The 19,332-nt window shown below is 34.7% G+C and overlaps 1 protein-coding gene across 5 annotated transcripts in view; it reads left to right on the top strand.

Annotated features, from left to right (window-relative positions):
* LOC112829380 (membrane-spanning 4-domains subfamily A member 12-like) overlaps window positions 1-19,332 on the top strand; it is a 122,791-nt gene that overhangs the window by 19,664 nt on the left and 83,795 nt on the right. For 4 of the 5 annotated variants that reach the window (XM_073883687.1, XM_073883686.1, XM_073883684.1 and 1 more), the window contains 3 exons: window positions 1,181-1,237; window positions 12,190-12,309; window positions 14,651-14,768. The gene's annotated coding sequence lies outside the window, so the exon portion shown is untranslated. The remainder of the gene's footprint in view (window positions 1-1,180; window positions 1,238-12,189; window positions 12,310-14,650; window positions 14,769-19,332) is intronic. The other variant, XM_073883688.1, reaches the window with a different exon arrangement.

The raw sequence follows: 19,332 nt of genomic DNA, 5'->3' as shown, positions 1-19,332 counted from the left end.
AACTTATATATGTATAGTATGTATTATTTTGTATCTGGCTTCTTTGCTCAATTTAGGATTGTGAGTCCCAACCTTGTTATTGAAACAGCAATCATTCATTCATTATTATTGCTGATTAACATTACATTATATTAATCTACTATGTTTAAGTAATAGAATGGACGGACATTTAGGTTGCTTCCAGTGTGGAGTATTACAATACTTTCAGGGACCACATAAGGAAGGGAATTCTGGAAAATATAGTTCTGAGCCTTAGGTGCAAGCTAGTAGGACAAAGCTGGCTATAAATCATTCAGTGAATTCCTCTATATGTAATTATTACAACAACACAGTAACACAGAGAGGTAGAAAATACAAATCCCCATTTTATCAATGAGAAAAGCAAAACTAATGATAGGGTAGGTAATTCCTCCTAAGTCACATAGAAGGCAAAGTGCAAAGAATTCAAATTTCGATCCTCCAGACCCCAAAAGGCTACTTAGTATTAACATGTTAATGGCCCCATTTCCCTGGAAAGAACATTCCTTCCCTTTACTACTAACTCAATAGTTAATTTTTTTAAATTGTAGGAAGTTTCCATGCATGCATAAAGTTGTACCAATGAAAAAAATAAATTTCTGATACACCTTGTCATGTTTCTAACAAGTTTTAGGAGATGATGGAAGGTTTCAGAACAATCTACTCATGGAAGACATTATGTGATCTTATGTTTAAATATGTAAAACGAACTTAAATATTTTCTAAATTATATTTTCCATTATTAAAATATTTTAAACATTATATTAAAAGTACTTGAATGTGAAATCACCAAGATAGAACATTGTCTATTAGTAAATTCATTAACTGGATATATTTTCTTGTAATTCACCTTATGGGATCAATAAATTATTACTGACAAAAATCTAAATAAAATTTGACACTCCTTTTGCCCTATGAAGTCAACTTGAGGTGCCCCTCCTTCCATTTCCAATGCACGTGTTACATTACTGAACAGAGACTTCATGACTTCCCTATCTCTGTACTATGGAACCTTTGAATTATTTTCTGAATGATTTTCTCAATGGTCCCACTAAAGAATTAAGATGGTATTATTCTTCATGTTATAGCATTCCAGAATTCTCTTACTCTTTATATATAAACATAATGACTGGGTATTAATAAACATGATTTTTGTTTCCAGTTTATATTCTCAGGAGTCCTTGCAGTAATAGTAGAGAAGAGGCGTTCAATATTCTTGGTAAGTCAGAATGTTTGTAGCAACTCTAGAGATAACAGTTTCATTTGCCAAAAGAAGGAGGGTCAGTAAGGAGGTAGCACTGTCTCTGCGTCACTTGAGAAATAACAAAGCTGGAGGCATCACACCCCCTGATATCAAACTATACTACAAAACTATAGTAATCAGAACTGTATGGTACTGGCATACAGACCCATGGAACAGAATTGAGAGCCTGGAATTAAATCACTGCATTTACAGTCAGCCAATATTCAACAAGGGAATCAAGAATACCCAGTTGGGAAAGGATAGTCTTTCCAACAAATGGTGCTGGGAAAACTAGATACACAACATGCAGAACAATAAGATTGGATCCCCATCTTCCACCACTGTTATTTATTTTAAAAACATACTTTAAATAAAGACAGGTCTAAGAAGAAGTTGGAAAAGAAGATATTTCTTGTGAACACCAACCAAAAAGAAGGCTATATTAATTATTATACAGAGTAGGCTTTAGAGCAAAAATTATCAGAGATTTTTATTAGAAAGGGACACTGCATAACAATAAAAGATTTAGTTCAACATAATGTATGATAATCCTAAATATCTATTCACCTATTAATGTAGCTTCAAAATAAGACAATAAAAATTGACGAAATTAAAAAGAAAAAGAAACCTACAATCATATTTGAAGACATTATGCAAATTTCTACCAGAGAACAGAAAAAGAAGGTAATACCTGCCAACCCATTGTGAGGATAGTATATCATTGATCCTAAAACTCTACCAGGATCTTACAAGAAAAGAAGATTACAGACCAAAATCCCTCATGACCATAGATGTAAAAATCCTAATATACATATTAGCAAATAAAATATAGAATACTGTGAGAAAAACAAATAGAAAGAACAATACCTCATGACTAATTCCAGAAATGCAAAGATAGATTAACATTTGAAAATAAATCAATGTGGGGGCACCTGGGTGGCTCATTCAGTTAAGCATCCAACTCTTGATTTTGGCTCAAGTCATGTGAGATTGAGCCCTGTGTTGGGCTCTATGCTAGGTGTGGAGACTGCTTAAGATTCTCTCTCTCCCTCTGCCTCTCTCTCCCCGCTCTCCTTCTCAAAAGAAGGAAGGAAGGAAGGGAGGAAGGAAGGGAGGGAGGGAGGGAGGGAGGGAGGGAGGGAGAGAGGGAGGAAGACCAATGTGATCTACCACATTAAAAACATAAAAACTAAATGATCAACTCAGTGAATGCAAAAAAAATGATAAAATCAATAGAAGATATCTATCAAAAGGGAGAGGGAGAAATAACATCATGTTTAATGATGAAAATTTTAACACTGCCTCTAACATTTTGTTACCTTTTAGCAAGAGAAGCATATAAGCTATCACCATGTTTCTTCAGTATTTTATTTAAGGTGTTCTATCCATTGCTATAAGTCAAAGAAAAAGGAAGTATATTAAAGACTGGAAAGAAGAAAAAATATTTTTAGATGACAAAATTTAAGAAATAGTGAATTTTACAATGTCTTCAATATACAAAATCCAAATCAATTATCTTTCTACATGCTAGCAGAAGCCAATGGATAAACTAATGTTAAAATACCATTTACATTAATATTAATATTGTTAAGACTCCTAGAAACAAGTATACCAAAATATATGCAAGACTTCTCTGAAAAAGACACAAGAAAAAAATATAATGGCATCTTCAAAGCCCTGGAAAAACTGTCAACTAGAATTCCATATCCACTGAAAATACCCTTCAATATCACTGGTGGAATAAATTCCTTTTCATAGAAACAAAAGCTGAGAAAAAATTCTATTATCAGATCTACACTATCAAAGAAAGCTAAAGTTCTTCAGGGTGAAGGGAAATGATAACATATTTGGACACTTGGACATACAAGACAAAAAAAGAACACCAGAAATGATAAATATATGGACTGTTAGTCCACAGTTGCTGTTGTTATAAATTATCACAAGTTTATTGGCTTAAAACAATGTAAGTGTATTATCTTACAGTTTTGGAGATCAAAAGTCTGAAAATCAAGATGTTGACAGAACTACTTTCCTTCTGGAATCTATTGAAAAGATTTTGTTCCTTGCCTTTTTTACCTTCTTTTTTTTATGCTTCTTTTTTTATTTTATTTTATGTTATATTAATCACCATACATTACATCATTAGTTTTTGATGTAGTGTTCCATGATTCATTGTTTGCATATAACACCAGTGCTCCATGCAATATGTGCCCTCCTTAATACCCATCATTGGGCTAACCCATCCCCCCACTGCCCCTTCCCTCTAGAACCCTCAGTTTGTTTCTCGGAGTCCATAGGCTCTCATGTTTCATCTCCCCCTCTGATTTCCCCCCCTTCATTTTTCCCTTCCTACTATCTTCTTCTTTTTTTTTTAACATATAATGTATTATTTGTTTCAGAGGTACAGGTCTGTGATTCATCAGTCTTAACACAATTCACAGCGCTCACCATAGCATATACCTTCCCCAGTGTCCATCACCCAGCCACCCCATCCCTCCCACCCCCACCACTCCAGCAACCCTCAGTTTGTTTCCTGAGATTAAGAATTCCTCATAGCAGTGAGGTCATATGATACATGTCTTTCTCTGATTGACTTATTTCGCTCAGCATAACACCCTCCAGTTCCATCCATGTCATTGCAAATGGCAAGATTTCATTCCTTTTGATGGCTGCATAATATTCCATTGTGTGTGTGTGTGTGTGTGTGTGTGTGTGTGTGTGTGTGTGTGTGTATTACATCTTCTTTATCCATTCATCTGTTGATGGACATCTTGGCTCTTTCCATAGTTTGGCTATTGTGGACATACTGGGTATTTGCTTTTTTTAGCTTCTAGAGGCTGCTGCATTCCTTGGTTGGAGCCATACCATTCTAATCTCTTCTCCTCTGCTTCCATGAACACACTGTCTTTTCTTTATTATCCTCTCTCCTCCCTCTTACAAGGACCCTTGTGATTACATTAGGCCAAACCAGATATTTCAGAATAATCTTCCCATCTGAAGATCTTTAACTTAATCATATCTGCAGATTCCCTTTTGCCACATAGTTATATAGTCACGGTTTCTGGGGATTAAGATATCTATGATGGAACCATTATTTAGCCTACCATGTATGGGTAAAGATAAAATATGGTGTTTTTTTTATTTCTTAATATCTTTACTGACTACTAAAAGCAAAAATTGTAGTGCTGAAGAGCCAAAAGCAATCTTGAGAAAGAAGAACAAAGCTGGAGGCATCATGGTCTCTAGTTTCAAACTATGTTACAAAGCTATAGTAATCAAAACAGTATGATAATGGCATTAAAAAATAGACACATCAATCAATGGAACAGAATAGACTGCCCAGAAATAAACCCATGCATATATGGTCATCTAATTTATGACAAAGATGAAGAGGGGGAAATTGGAGGGGGAGACGAACCATGAGAGACTATGGACTCTGAGAAACAAACTGAGGGTTCTAGAGGGAAGGGGGTGGGGGGATGGGTTAGCCTGGTGGTGGGTATTAAAGAGGGCAGGTATTGCATGGAGCACTGGGTGTTATACGCAAACAATGAATCATGGAACACTACATCAAAAACTAATGATGTAATGTATGGTGATTAACATAACATAATAAAAAAATTTAATTTATGACAAAGGAGCCAAGAATATAAAATGGGAAAAAGACAGACTCTTTAATAAACGGACAGCAATATGCAAAGGCATGAAACTACATTACTATCTCACACCATACAAAAAATTAACTCAAAATGGATTAAAGGTAGGAATGTAAGACCTGAAAACATAAAATTTCTAGAAGAAAACATAGGCCATAAGCTTCTTGATGTTGGTCTTGATGGTGATTTTTTTTGGATTTGACACCAAAGACAAAGGCAGCAAAAGTGAAAATAAACAAAGGGGACAACACCAAATTAAGAAGTTTCTGCACACAAAGAAAACCATCAACAAAGTGAAAAGCCAACCTGCAGAATGGGAGAAAATAGTTACAAACCATATATCAGATAATGGGTTAATATCCAAAATATATAAAGATCAAATACAACTCAGTAGCAAAAAAAAAACCAAAAAACAAAAAACAAAACTAGTTTAAAAATGGGCAGAGGATTGAAATAGACTTTAAGTTTTTATTTAAATCCCAGTTAATTAACATACAGTGTAGTATTAGTGTCAAGTGTACAATATAGTGATTCAACACTTCCATACAACACGAGGTGCTCAGCACGAGTGCCCTCCTTAATTCCTATCACCTGTTTAACCCATCTCTCACCCACCTCCCCTGTGGTAACCATCAGTTTGTTCTCTATAGTTAAGAGTCTGTTTCTTGGTTTGCCTCCCTCTCTTCCCCCCCCTTTGTTCATTTGTTTCTTCAATTTCACATATTAGGGAAATCATATGGTATTTGTCTTTCTCTGATGGACTTATTTCATTTAGCATAATACTCTAGCTCCATCCATGTTGTTGCAAATGGCAAAAATTCATACTTTTTAATGTGTGAATCATATTCCGTTGAGTATATATATGTGATATGTGTGTGTGTGTGTGTATGTGTGTGTGTGTGTATCACATTTTGTTTATCCCTTCATCTGCCAATAGACATGTAGGTTATTTTCATATGTTGGCTATTGTAAATAGTGCTGCAATGAACATAGAGATGCATATATCTTTTCAAGTTAGTATTTTTGTTTTCTTCAGATAAATACCTGGAAATGGAATTGCTGGATCACATGGTAGTTCCATTTTAATTTTTTGAGAATCCTTCATATTGTTTTCCATAGTGACTTTACCAATTCCTTCTTACAAACAGTACATGAGGGCTTCCTTTTCTCCACTTTCTCACCAACACTTGTTATTTCTTGCTATTTTGATTTTAACCATTCTAATAGATGTGAGGTGATAGCTCATTATAGTTTTGATAGACACTGGTGTTTAGAAAAGTTGAGCCTCTTTTCATGTACCTGTTGTCCTTCTGTATGTTTCCTTTGAAAACAATAGGTGCTGGTGAGGGTGTAGAGAAAGGAGAACCCCCTTGCACTCTTGGTGGGAATGCAAACTGGTGCAGCCACTCTGGAAAACAGTATGGAGTTTCCTCAAAAAAAGTTAAAAATGGAACTACCCTATGATACAGCAATTGCATTACTGGGTATTTACTCAAAGAATACAAAAACACTAATTCAAAGGGATACATGTACCCTGATGTTTATAGCAGCATTATCAACAATAGCAAAATTATAAAAACAGCCCAAGTGTCCATAGACTGATGAATGGATAAAGAAGATGTGGCATTTTTTATATAATGGCATGAAAAGGAATGAATATATATATATAATATATTCACACACACACACACACACACACACACACAGAAAACCTATAAAAAAACGAGGATTTCTAAAAATCTAAAATCCAAACACACACACACACACACACACACACACACACACAAATATTATACATCCAGGAAACAGATTTGGTGGTTGCCAGAAGTGGAGGGTGGGGGTGGGTGAAATGAGTGAAGAGAGTTCAAAAGGTGCATACGTCCAATTTAAAATAACTAAATCATAGAGATGTAATGCACAATAGAGCAGTTATGTTGTTAATAATACTGCATTGAATATTTAAAAGTTGCTGAGAGAGCAAATCTTAAAAGTTCTCATCACTAGATGGGGCGTCTGTGTGGCTCAGTCAGTTAAGCATCTGCCTTCAGCTTAGGTCATGATCCCAAGGTCCTGGGATCGAACCCCACACTGGGATCCCTGCTCGGTGAGGAGCCTGCCTCTCCCTCTCCTCCCCACTCATGCTCTCTGTCGCTCTCTGTCTCTCTCAAATAAATAAACAAATAAAAATCTTTAAAAAAAGAAAAAGGTTCTCATCACTAGAATAAAAATTTTTGTAACTATGTATGATGATGGATGTTAACTATACTAATTGTGGTGATCATTTTGTAATATATACAAATATTGAGTCATTATATTGTACACCTGAAAGCAATATAATGGTGTATGTTAATTATATACCTCAATTTAAAAATTAACATATTTTCAATTTTATAACATGTATGAGTAAAATATTTTACAAAATAACACAAAGGTAAGCAGAATTAAAGTACCATAAATTTGTTACATTCTATATGAAGTAGGACAATATTGAGTAGACTGTGAAAAATTAAGGATACATGCAGTAGAATCTAGACTATTCAATAATACAAAAATATGCAGTTAAAAAGCCCATAGAGGAAATAAAAGTTTAAAAACTATTTTAACCTAAATGAAAGCAGAAAAGGAAGAAGAAAAATTAGGACAATAATCATATCACATGTAAATAGACAAACACTCCAGTTAAAAGTCCAGTATTCTCAGACTGGGTAAAAAATGATGCCAAGCATGCACTGTCTTTAAGAAGTTTGTTTTTCATATAAAGACAAATATAGATTGCAAGTAATAATGGGAAAAAATATATACATGAAAGAATGCATATGCATAAGGAAGCTCATGTGGTTATAATAATTAAAGACCAATAAATGTCAAGACAGAACAGGTGACTAGAAATAGAGTCATTTCAGTGTGACAAAGTGTTAATTCATCAGGAATACATAACTGCCACAAATGTATATGTATCTAATATTAGAAGTTTAAGATAAATGATGCAAAAACTAAGGAAATAAAAGAAGAAATCAAAAAATCCACTATCATAATAGATTTTGACATGTCTAAGTAATTGATAAAACAAGTGGGCAAAAACAAGGAGTAGAAAATAGAAACATTTGACCTCGTTGACCTTTGTAAAACACTACACAAAAAGACTGTAGAATACATGCTCTTTTAAACTGTACATAGAGTATTCATCAAGATACAGCATACACTGAACCGGAAAAAAAGTAACAACAAATTTCACAAGATTGAATAATATATTATAGACTAGGTTTACTATTCTTACTATAGGCAACCAACTGCATGGAAATAGAAATAACTTAAGAGGAAACAGAATTAAAAATCAATTATTATATGTCCAAGAAATAATCCAAGTAATTGGAAATTACACAACACATTAAATAAATAACCCATGGATAAAAAGAAATCACAAAAGTTAGAAAATATTTTGAACTGAATGATGGAAACACTACATATCAATATTTTTGAGATAAAGCAATGCTTGAAGGAAATTTACAGCATTAAATTATATATTAGAGGGGCACCTAGGTGGCACAGCCGGTTGAGCGTCCATTTCTTGGCTTCGGCTCAGGTCATGATCTTATGGTAGTGAGATTGAGCCCCAAGTTGGGCTCTGTGCTCAGGGAAGAGTCTACTTAGAACTTTCTCCCTCTCCCTTTGCCCCTCCCCCACCCCCTCATGCATGTGCACGCACGCTCTCCTCTCTCTCTCTCTAAAATAAATGGACAAATCTTTAAAAAAATAAAGGGGCACCTGGGTGGCTCAGTTGGTTAAGCGACTGCCTTCAGCCCAGGTCATGATCTCAGGGTCCTGGGATCGAGCCCTGCATTGGGCTCCCTGCTTGGCGGGAGGCCTGCTTCTCCCTCTCCCACTCCCCCTGCTTATGTTCCCTCTCCCGCTATCTCTCTCTCTGTCAAATAAAATAAATAAATAATAAATAAATAAATAAATAAATAAATAAATAAATAAATAAATAAAAGTATATATTAGAAAAGATGAAGGGCTTAAAATCTAATTATCTAAATTTCCAACCTAAAAAGCTGGAAAAGAAAGTGCATATTTAATACAAAGTAGAGAGTAAGAATAAAGAGATGTCAATAAAATAGAAAATAGATAAACAATATAGAAACTAGCAAAGCTGAAAATTTATTCTTTGAAAATACTAATAAAATTGATAAACCTCTGATAAGACTGATCAATAAAACAATAAAACACAAATTACTGTATCAGGAATGAAAGATGAAATATCACTACAGGTACTAGAGACAGTAAGAAATATCAAGGAAATGCTACAAATGACACTATACTAAGAAATTGTAAAAAATGCAACTAACCAAAACAGAAACAAGAAGAAATAGAAAACATAATTATCTCTGCATTTGTTAAAGGAATTGTATTAATCATTAAAAATCTTTCCATGAAGAAAATTCTAGACACACGTGTTAAGTAATACATTTATCAAGTATTTAATAAACAAATGATATCACATGGTACACAAAATATTTCAGAAAACAAAGGAGAAGGAACATTTCCCAACTGATTTTTTGGAGTCCAACATAATCCTGACACCAAAAATTTACTTGCAAGAAAAGAAAAATAGGAGATCACTATCCATAATGAATGCTGATGTCAAAATGCTTAAAATATCATAAATCATGTTCAGTAATATATTTTTAAAAGCATAATAGAGTGGAATTTATTCCAGGAATGCAAGCTTAGTTCAACATTCAGGAAACAACACATGTGATTCAACATATTAGGGTAATTAGAGAGATGAAGGAAAATCATTTGAAATGTTTGGGTTTTTTTTTTTTCTAGGGGCACCTGGGTGACACAGTCAGTTAAGCATCTGACTCCTGGTTTTGGCTCACAGGGTGATCTTGGGGTTGTGGGATCGAGCCCCGCATTGGACTCCAAGCTGGGCATGGAACCTGCTTGGGATTCTCTCTCCCTCTTCCTCTGCCCCTCCCCCCCCACTCTCTCTCTCCCTCTCTCTCAAATAAATAAGTTAATCTTTAAAAAAATGGTTTTTTTTGAAAAGCTCTTGTTGAACTATTAATAGAAGGGAACATCCTCAACCTGTTAAAGGGCACCTACAAAAAAACTATAGCTAATATTATACTTAATGGTGAAAGACTAAATGGTTTCCCTTTGGATCAGAAGCGTTGCAAGAAATTACCATTTCACCAAATTTGTTTAATATTGAGAAGGAGTTCTTTTTTTTAAGATTATATTTATTTATTTGTCAGAGAGAGAGCTATTTTGCAGGCGTTCTTGTCCAGTGCAATAAGTCAAGAAGAAATAAAAGGCATAAGGTTTAAAAAGTTAACAGTAGTACCTGCTTTAATCATAGACACCCTTATACATCCTAAGAAGTCTATGAAAAAGAAATTCAACTGAGAATTTATCAACATTGAGGAATACAAATTCATATAAAAAAATCCATTGTATTTCTATGTATTGAGATGAAATCTGTAAAAATACCTTTATAATCACACTCAAAAATAAAACACTCAGAAATTATTTTCCTGAGCATCAGTGAAATATTTCTAAGACCTCTACATAGAGAACTGCAAAACATTGCAGAGAGAAACTGAACAGTATCTAAATAAATGGGTATGTTCATGGATGGGAAGACAAACATTTTTAAGATGTCAGTTTTTCCTCAAATCATTTTATAGACTCGATATAATCCCAATCAAAACTTTAAAAGGATTTTTTTCTCAGTATTGATTAAGTTGATTGCAAAATCTATATGGAAATAGCCAAAAAGGGAGAAAGTATAAAACTAATACTATATAGCTACCACAGTCAAGACAATATTACTGGTGTGTGCACGTGTGTATTTAATCCAGCTTGTACACTGGGATATAAATATATGCATATGCATGTACATTGGGATATATATGCATATACATGTACATACATATACGAAGATCAACGAGGTCAGATGTTTCAATTTTCTACTCTTGGTTTTCGTCCACTTGTCTTATTACGTAGACAGACATGTCAAAATCTATTATGATTGTGGATTTTTCTATTTGTCCTTTTAATTCTTCAATTTTTGCCGGTAAAACTCCATGCTGCACAGAACACCTGCTCCACGTGGCCTCCTCTGTGCATTTCCTCAACAAGGGTGGCTCCTTTTCTATATAATATTAATGTGTCATAACCATTTGTTCATATAATTAAAAACTCATGAAATATTTCATTTTAAAGATGAAATTACATTTATATACTACAATTTACTAATCAATACTGTTGGGTGTTTAGGTTGTAAAAATGAGTTAGTGAACATTTTATTTTAATGTGATTCTCTCTCTTTAAGGGAGATTTATTCCAAAAGAATAAATTAAGATCGCTCTACAATAATGAATAGCATATAGACAAACATATGATTTATCCAGTGAAATAGGTTTCCGAATCCAGTTTAAGTTTTCTTATTTATTATCTAATTCATATAAGGTAGAAAGAATTCTACTGGTGCAAATGAAAACAAGGAAATAAGTATGAGAGAATGTCCCCGAAAACAGTATCATAGGGCTTATCACCTCTCTGACGTAATACATGGACAAAGGGTAATTATGCAGCAACATTATACATATGTACTGTCCTGAGTACATAGCCTGACAGGAGTGTGGCCTAAAAACAGAGCAGGCACCTCCAGCGATGTAATTCCCCACTTTTTTCAAGATAAAATCCTAAATATCTATCTAGATAGCACCTGTCTCTCCAACAAAATTCCCTATGACTCCCCTTCTTGCACTGTTAAATGAATAATGGCAAACTCCTGGAATATTAGGTCTCCGGTAATCTGACCCTATATGGCACTATGAATTTGCCTATATTGTTAGCATGTTTGTTTGTTTGTATGTTTTGTTGTTAACATTTTTCTACATTCTATTCATATTTAATATGCACTTGCTTGTGTCCCCCAATAGACTTCCTTGACTGCAGAGACCACTTTTTTTCTCCCTCTTGATCTAATAAGACAGATGATAGTTTGCATGGTACAGAACTAATATTCAATAATTGTCAGTGAAGGAATGAATATATGCATGCTACATCAAAAGTTTTATCTTTTCCAAAATTGTTCAGTTCTATTGGGATCCTGACAAATCTGCAGTTCTGACAGTCCTTTTAATGACCTTACTATTCAGAAAAGATCAGAATTTGTATAAATCTTCTACTTGAATATACTTGACAGTGAAGTATATGGATAACTTCCAATGACCAGGTGACTCTTTTTAACTATTTCAGCTTTCCTATACCATAACAGTGAACATTCTAAGTGCCTGCATTTCAGTGATTGGTCTGCTTTTACTATCACTTGAGTTTATGATATATAGTGTGAGTACACATGCTCCTATTTGGCCAGAGGTAAGTACCAGGTTTCTATGAAGATCTCATCACAAATTTAGAATTACATTTAAATTCTTTGGTGAGTGATCAAAGTATTTAAGTATTATGCAAGATATGACAGTGACCTTTATCATTAGTTTACTCTGGTATATGTACATACTACAAATGTGATTCAAACTACAGGTTGCATTTCTAAACCTAGGATCACCCAAAGCCTCAAGTAAGCAAACGGAATATATTATAAATATTAATAGATATATTTTGAGTGATTTAGCATTATATTCAATTCTGGTCCCACCTGGTATCCAAAATATTTTTACAATAGGCGCTTAGTTCTTTCTAGGTACCTGCATCTCTGAGGCCAGTTTTCCTAGACCTTAAATGATCAAGTTTATTATAGCAAGATTTGATTTTCAAAGAAGGAAATAATATCCTTACGTACTTGTGATGCCCAGGAATTTATGTTCATCAGAGATGTAATCTTCAGAGCAAATAAATCTAGACTCTATAGATGTATGTAATTTGGAATGTATGTATATTCAGTTCTGTATGCACACGACTATAGGACATTTTTGAACTGCTTGCTTTGTGTCTGTCAGTCTGCCTGTCAGCAGGTCTATGTGAGTCTGTTTAAGTGTGTCCATGTTTGTGTTTCAGTATCTGTATATATTTCTGTGTTTCTGTCCATGTGGAACTGTAGATATCTGTGCACTTAACTATATGGGTTTGTTCATGTGGAGAGAAGAAGCTAGGAGGTCAAGGAGATGAGAATCAGTGCTAAGCAAGTTGGGTAGAAATTAAAACCATAAATTCTAAAGCGTTTTCTGTGGATTCCTGTCTTTCTGTTCTATCATATCTACCCAGAGCTTGACAGAGGTCAAAAGAGTTAGGCCTTTGACCAAGACCTAGAAACCAATTTTTCTTTCTCAGTTTCTGATTAAGCCCATTAGATGTTGCCTGTTTTTAAATTCTTAACCTAATACAGCAAACTCTCCTTACTTCAACATCCCAAACTCTTGGTTAATTAGCTTATTCTAAAGCATATGTTTGCTTGCATTTTGTTGATTTTTTCTTATTTCAACATAGATTTGAAAGTGATTTTATGGCAAGTGGGATTGCAAACTTCCTCAAGAAATGATTTATGTCTCTGACTCAATTAAAGAAATAAGCTAAGAAATGTTAAGCTCCTTGCTCAGGGTCAGAGCTATTTACTTGCAGAACATTCATTCTAATAAAAAATGGTCTAAATTTCAAGTTATTTCACTACAAAAAATTGAGCTCTAACAGAAATCAGTTAAATGACACATCAAAGAGCCATCTTACTGCTGCAGGGAATGCTAATATTTTAGGACGCATACCCTGAAGGATACCTTAAAGTAAAATCTTAAATAAATATAAACCTCCAGATATTGCTTAAGATTACATCTGCATAATAGAAATGTCTCATTTTACTAGGTTGGAGTGCAATTATAATTTTGATTCTTTCATTTTTCCAATTCATCTCTTGAACCACCAATGTTCGTATTAGCAAGAAATCCAAGACCTTCCTCCCGAGGTCCCTTTCCTGTTGACCCTCTCAAGATATTCAAGAATACTGAGAATCAAAGATTCCCTATGGACTCCAGACCTCTAGTTGTTAGAATCCTAGAGCATCTCAGTAGTCTACTAGCATACCCATAATTTCACTGCCATGGCTTCAGTTACTCTTAAATGGTGTCAGGATTGAAAACTGGTCCCAGTAGCCCATGGTGGCCTTGTCACAAAAGTGCTTTGGGTGCTTCAGGCTTCCAGTATTCTATCCTTCAAATATTCAACTATCCTACAAGGATATAGGTCTATTGGGGCTTATAATCAGAGGCACAGTCCGAGGAGGAAACCACCTACCCACAGGATGCATAAGTCCTTCTATTGAGCCTGGGTCACAAACCCAAAACTTTTTACTTCACTGTAAGTTCCTCTATAGGGCCCTTTCCCAAAAGAGGTCTAATTCTGAACATCTCTCTGTTAAATAAGTTCTGTAACACTTGACCTCAAACGTGTCTCAGTTCCATCTTCTCCAGAGGCTCATTGAAAATCCGCTGACCTTATCCACAACAACACACAGGAAGACACAATCGATGATTCTCATTAGCCATTTGGCAGAAATTTGTCAGCTTATACTCATCCTTAATAATTATCAGTTATCATTATGATCAAGAAAAGTATATATAAATACCCATGGCTTTAGGGGATGGGGATATATTGAGTAGTTTTTCTCTTTTATTTTTCCATCTTCCTGTAATTGTACAATTCCTTTATTATTTCTAACATGTTAACATATAAAAATCGTAAGGAATGTATATTTTATTTTTGGAAACAGAGAAGTGGTAAAATTCTTTCAGAATATCTGTTCCTATTCACCTTCCTCGAGTTGTTTTTGACGTGTACAGTGGTCCATTGGGGATACAAAGCAAAATATCACAGATAATAAAGACGTGGTGAGTATCTCATTTCTCCTTTGGTGAAACAGAAGATATTGGCTTCGGCTATGAACGCTGTTTGAAGAACTGAACTAAGGTTTTGATAAGAAGTTAGTGTCCTCTCTAAACTGTGTTATAGATAGCTGAAAACACTCTGCACTCCTGTGTACTACAAGGGTTTCTCTACAACTGAGGGTAAATAATTTGCCCTAGACAGGGGTATGTCGTATCCCATAATATTTTTATGTTCACACCTTATGAGAGAACAGGATAGAAGATATGTGATTTGCTGGCTCAAGTCTGTTTAGTCTAACAGATATTTCCACTGGAAACAAACAAAAAAAAAACTTTGTGGAGGCTGTGACCAGGTGCAGGGATTTGGGATGCTAAAGTCTCACAATTTTCAAAGTTTGAGAGAACATGTTGGGTAGCAAAGTCAGAACCTTTGGTGTTTTCAGAAACCATGATTTTGAAGTAACTGAGAAGTTGCAAAAGACGGTAAAAATGCCATTTTTGGTAAAAGCCATTCTCCTACTTCCTCCACATCAGCTACTTCAGGTCTAAAGACAAACGATCTCCAACTATCCTCAACATCCCTGAATCTAAGAACTTTAGTAAAAGATACATCTGCCCTTTCCTCCCCAGTACCCAGGCCCAGGCGTAAGGATCAGTGCAATTATAAGAAACTCAGAAGGAGCACAAAGTTAATGTGGAGGAGAGAGTGGTTTGTCCATAAGTTCTAGACCAGATATATAGGGAGATTTAGGAAATAACAAGTAAGAATCAAAATGCCTAGGACCTGGGGGTCTTGGAGCAGGTGTAAGAAAAAAAATATTTGCGAGAAAAGAGGGAAGGAGATCCTTACAGATCCTGTTTCAGATATTCCTGGTTCTAAGACTTCATATGTACTTAGATGAAGCCATTGATACCCAGATAATATTACCCTCCACTACAAGCATCTGCTAAGGATAGGCATTGAAACAATCACACTAAAGTTAATGCCTGAGATCAAGTCAGCCATTGCTCTGATAAGAGTATGGAAATACAAATTGCCCATATAATGTGAAAAAAAATGGAAGAAGCTCAAGGAAATCTTTGATCTAAGCTATGAGGTGAGGAAGAATGATATGGGTAAATCCCCGCTTTGAAAGCTATACCCAAGACTATTAGGTTTTATTCCCAGCAAAAGTGTCATGTGTAGAATGTATGATGATGGAAATTATAGAGCACCAGAGTATGGGAAAACTTTCTCAAGCAAAGTGTTTCTTAAGATAACAAAAACTAGCAATGGGGAGGGAAACTTTACAGAAAATTTACTAAAAGGCAATCAGTGACCCAGATATCAGGCTTTCAATACCCTAATTTCTATGGAATGACATCTTACATATTCTCAAAAGGAATTGCCTTTTGCGGCACAAATGGTGATGTAGCCTCTGAGTATCAAGAGAGTGGAAAATCTAAAGGGAAAAATTTTTGCCAATAATCCCATCTCTATGCCTAATAGTTTTATCAGATTAATTCAAAATAGAAATTATTTAAGCAAAGCAATCTGCAGATTACGATGGTAAGCTAAACAAGGCATATTTATGGAATGGTAAGTAAATTAAAGAGTATGGAGCACAAGCTTTGTGGGGGTCGGTGGGAAATGGGAGTCAAGAAAGTAGATTGAGTCTAAAGTGTTACAGAAACGAATGTTGTGCTATAATATCAAACTCTCGTGCTATTAAGTGTTGCCTGCCTAAATTTTAATTTTGGGAAATGGAGAAAAGGAGGACATATATATATTTATATCATATCAAAAGGATTGTCAGATTTTTTTTTCTATTTGAGAGAGCTTCTCAGCAACCTGGCCAAGGCAATTGGGTGATGGTTGTGCTCTTAAATGGATGAAAACAAGGAAATGATTTTGTGGGTGAGATGATAAGTTCAGTTTGAAATATATTTATTTCAAGTGCTTTGGGATCATCTAGGTTGAAACCTCTAGTAAGAAGCTGGAAATATAAGCCTAGAACTTGAGTGGTCTAGGATGAAGATTCAGCATTAGGATTGCTGTAAATTTATAGGTGGGTTACCAAGCTATAGGTATAAATGGTGCTACCCATGGAGAAACTGTAGAGCTATAGCAGGAAGAGTTAAGGGACAGAGTAGGAGCCTAAGGAGATTAAGGCCCAGGTAAAAAGCCAAGTTAAAAGTCAAATTTGTGAGACTAGAAAATGATGGCCAAGTAGTAAAATGGGGAGCAGTAAGATGGAAATGCCTTTAGTTCTATCTAAAACCATCCAAACTAAGAATTTTAAAAAGAAATTATGGTTCTAGCCAAAAGGAAGGTAAACAGACACACCTGCATGCACACACACAGGCACACACACAAACACATCAAATTCATAATTCTATGAATAAATTGAAAGAGAAAAAGTATAAATTGAACACATAAGAATGTATAATTTTCTACTCAGACAGAATTTAAACTGATAGGTATTCAACAGTACACTAAATAATGCAATTTTGTTTGAGTAGAAAGCTATATGTTCTTACATGATCAATCTGTATTTAGGGATCTATCTATTCATATAGCATTGTTTTTGGCTATCAACCTAAAGAAACAAAAAGGAAGGGGGGGAGAAAGAAATGGAAGAGAAGGAGAAAGGGAAAGAGGAGGGAAGAAGAAAGGAGGAAGGAAATTTTTTTTTAAGTAGCAAAAGCACATGGTTTAATTTTTAAAACTCAAGGATAAGAACTTTCCAATGAGCGTTCTTCCAAATTCTACTCAAAGTCCTGAAGTTCTTTATTTTGGAGTGTATTAATGATTCAATTTACTAACATCCACTTACCTCAGGTATATGGCAGAAGGGGATCCTTTTCCTTCATATTAAAGAACCATTATGACCTCAGTCAAGGAGAAAAGTTTAGTGATGAATGAAGAACTTCATTTTGTTCAAGAGGCTTCTTGGAAAATGCATTTTAATTAAGTCCACCTCAGTATTTCCTTTCCTCCATTTCATTAATAAAAATTTAAATTGATAAGTATGGTTTTTCTTCTGTGTGGGGTGGTGAGCATAAATTTATCTCAAGTTGAATCTGGTCAGAGATTGTCCCATACAAGAGAAATTTTAAAAATGGGTACATGTTCCTGGAGTGGGATTTAGATCTGATATTATAGGATGATATGCTAAATGCTGATTCAAGAAAATCAACATTTCATTGTGAAAAGGAAATTAGCTTAAATTATAAAAAGTAGTCCATTGCCTATGAAGGTCTCTCAACAGATTAGCTTGAAACACAAATTCTAATTCTTTCTTACCAGATGTTGCTAAAATTTGCATAGGCTACCTAGAGTAAAGTATATTATAATTTAAAATCTCCTTATGTTATTGAAACTACACAAATGAATATCTCCTGGATTTTAGTTTTTCTAGGAAGTCCAATTCCCAAAATGTTACATCTTTTTGTCCACAAGTTTACTTTATGTTTGATCACACTTTGAATTTTATAAACATTTTAGGTACATTATCCTGTTAGAAATTTTTATGTCTGTAAGGACTCCTCCATTTTTAAAAAATACCATACACCATACCCCATACCCCACTCCCACTTCCCTCCCTCCATGAGCAACTGTTCCCTTGTATATAATGTGCATATTTTTAAGTATTTCCAGACAATGCATGGCATTGTTCTGTAAGCATGTATTTGTAATTCATATAGATTATGCACACATGTACATGCATACTTTTTTTCTCTCAGCAGTATGTTTTTAAGATCCATCCACGTTGCTATCAGTACAACAATCGATTGTAAATGCTGCCAATACTCTACGGCATGCATCCAGAACATTTTACACATGCACTCTCCCAGAAATAGACATCTAGGTTGCCTACAATTCTTTGCCCCTTGAATAATTTCTTTGGGAAATAAATTCAGGAGTGGAATATCTGTGTGCTATATGTATATGTCATTTGCTCATGAAGTGCAAGAATTTCCACCATTTAGAACAGTCCTCTGTTGCAGGTCCTTTAGGTTATGCATTCTTTCTTCATTATAGTCTGTATACTTTTTGTTCCTTAGGGATTCACATATTCTAGTTCAACAATAATGTCACTTCCTAATTTCCAATGTAGCCAGGGATTTTTTTATTGGAGCTGATATGAGGAAGAAGTAGCCGCTGTTCAGTCAACCCTCATAAACTAGAAATTACAACTATAAGAGAGACTTGAGTACATGCAAAGGTTAAGAGGAAATGTAAAATAGGGAGTAAGGTTTGAATATATTGGGAAGAAAGAGGTAATTGATGGAATAAGGATCATGAGCCCATGAAAGGAAGTGAGGTTAATAGCACAGGGACATATAGATATACGCTTTAGAACAGAGGAAAGACACCTAATTCTCAGCAAGTAAACAGGGAATAATTGTCATGTAAATACATATATTGGGGAGAGCTAAGGGAAGAAAATGATGGACTATTTTCCCTTTGAAAAAAGCAGTGAGGCAGTCATCTAAGAGAGAAGGGTGGTAGTTAATAAAGTACTTGTTTGGATTAAGAGTTATAAGAGTCAGATACATAAATGATCAAATCATAGTCAAAGAA

Source organism: Callorhinus ursinus, unplaced genomic scaffold (assembly GCF_003265705.2).
Source record: "Callorhinus ursinus isolate GAN/ISIS: 27379988/994484 unplaced genomic scaffold, GSC_fseal_2.0 scaffold51, whole genome shotgun sequence".
NCBI classification, from domain to species: Eukaryota; Metazoa; Chordata; class Mammalia; order Carnivora; family Otariidae; genus Callorhinus; species Callorhinus ursinus.
Note: the sequence above shows the minus strand (reverse complement) of the source record. Positions and strands in the feature narration are given on the sequence as shown.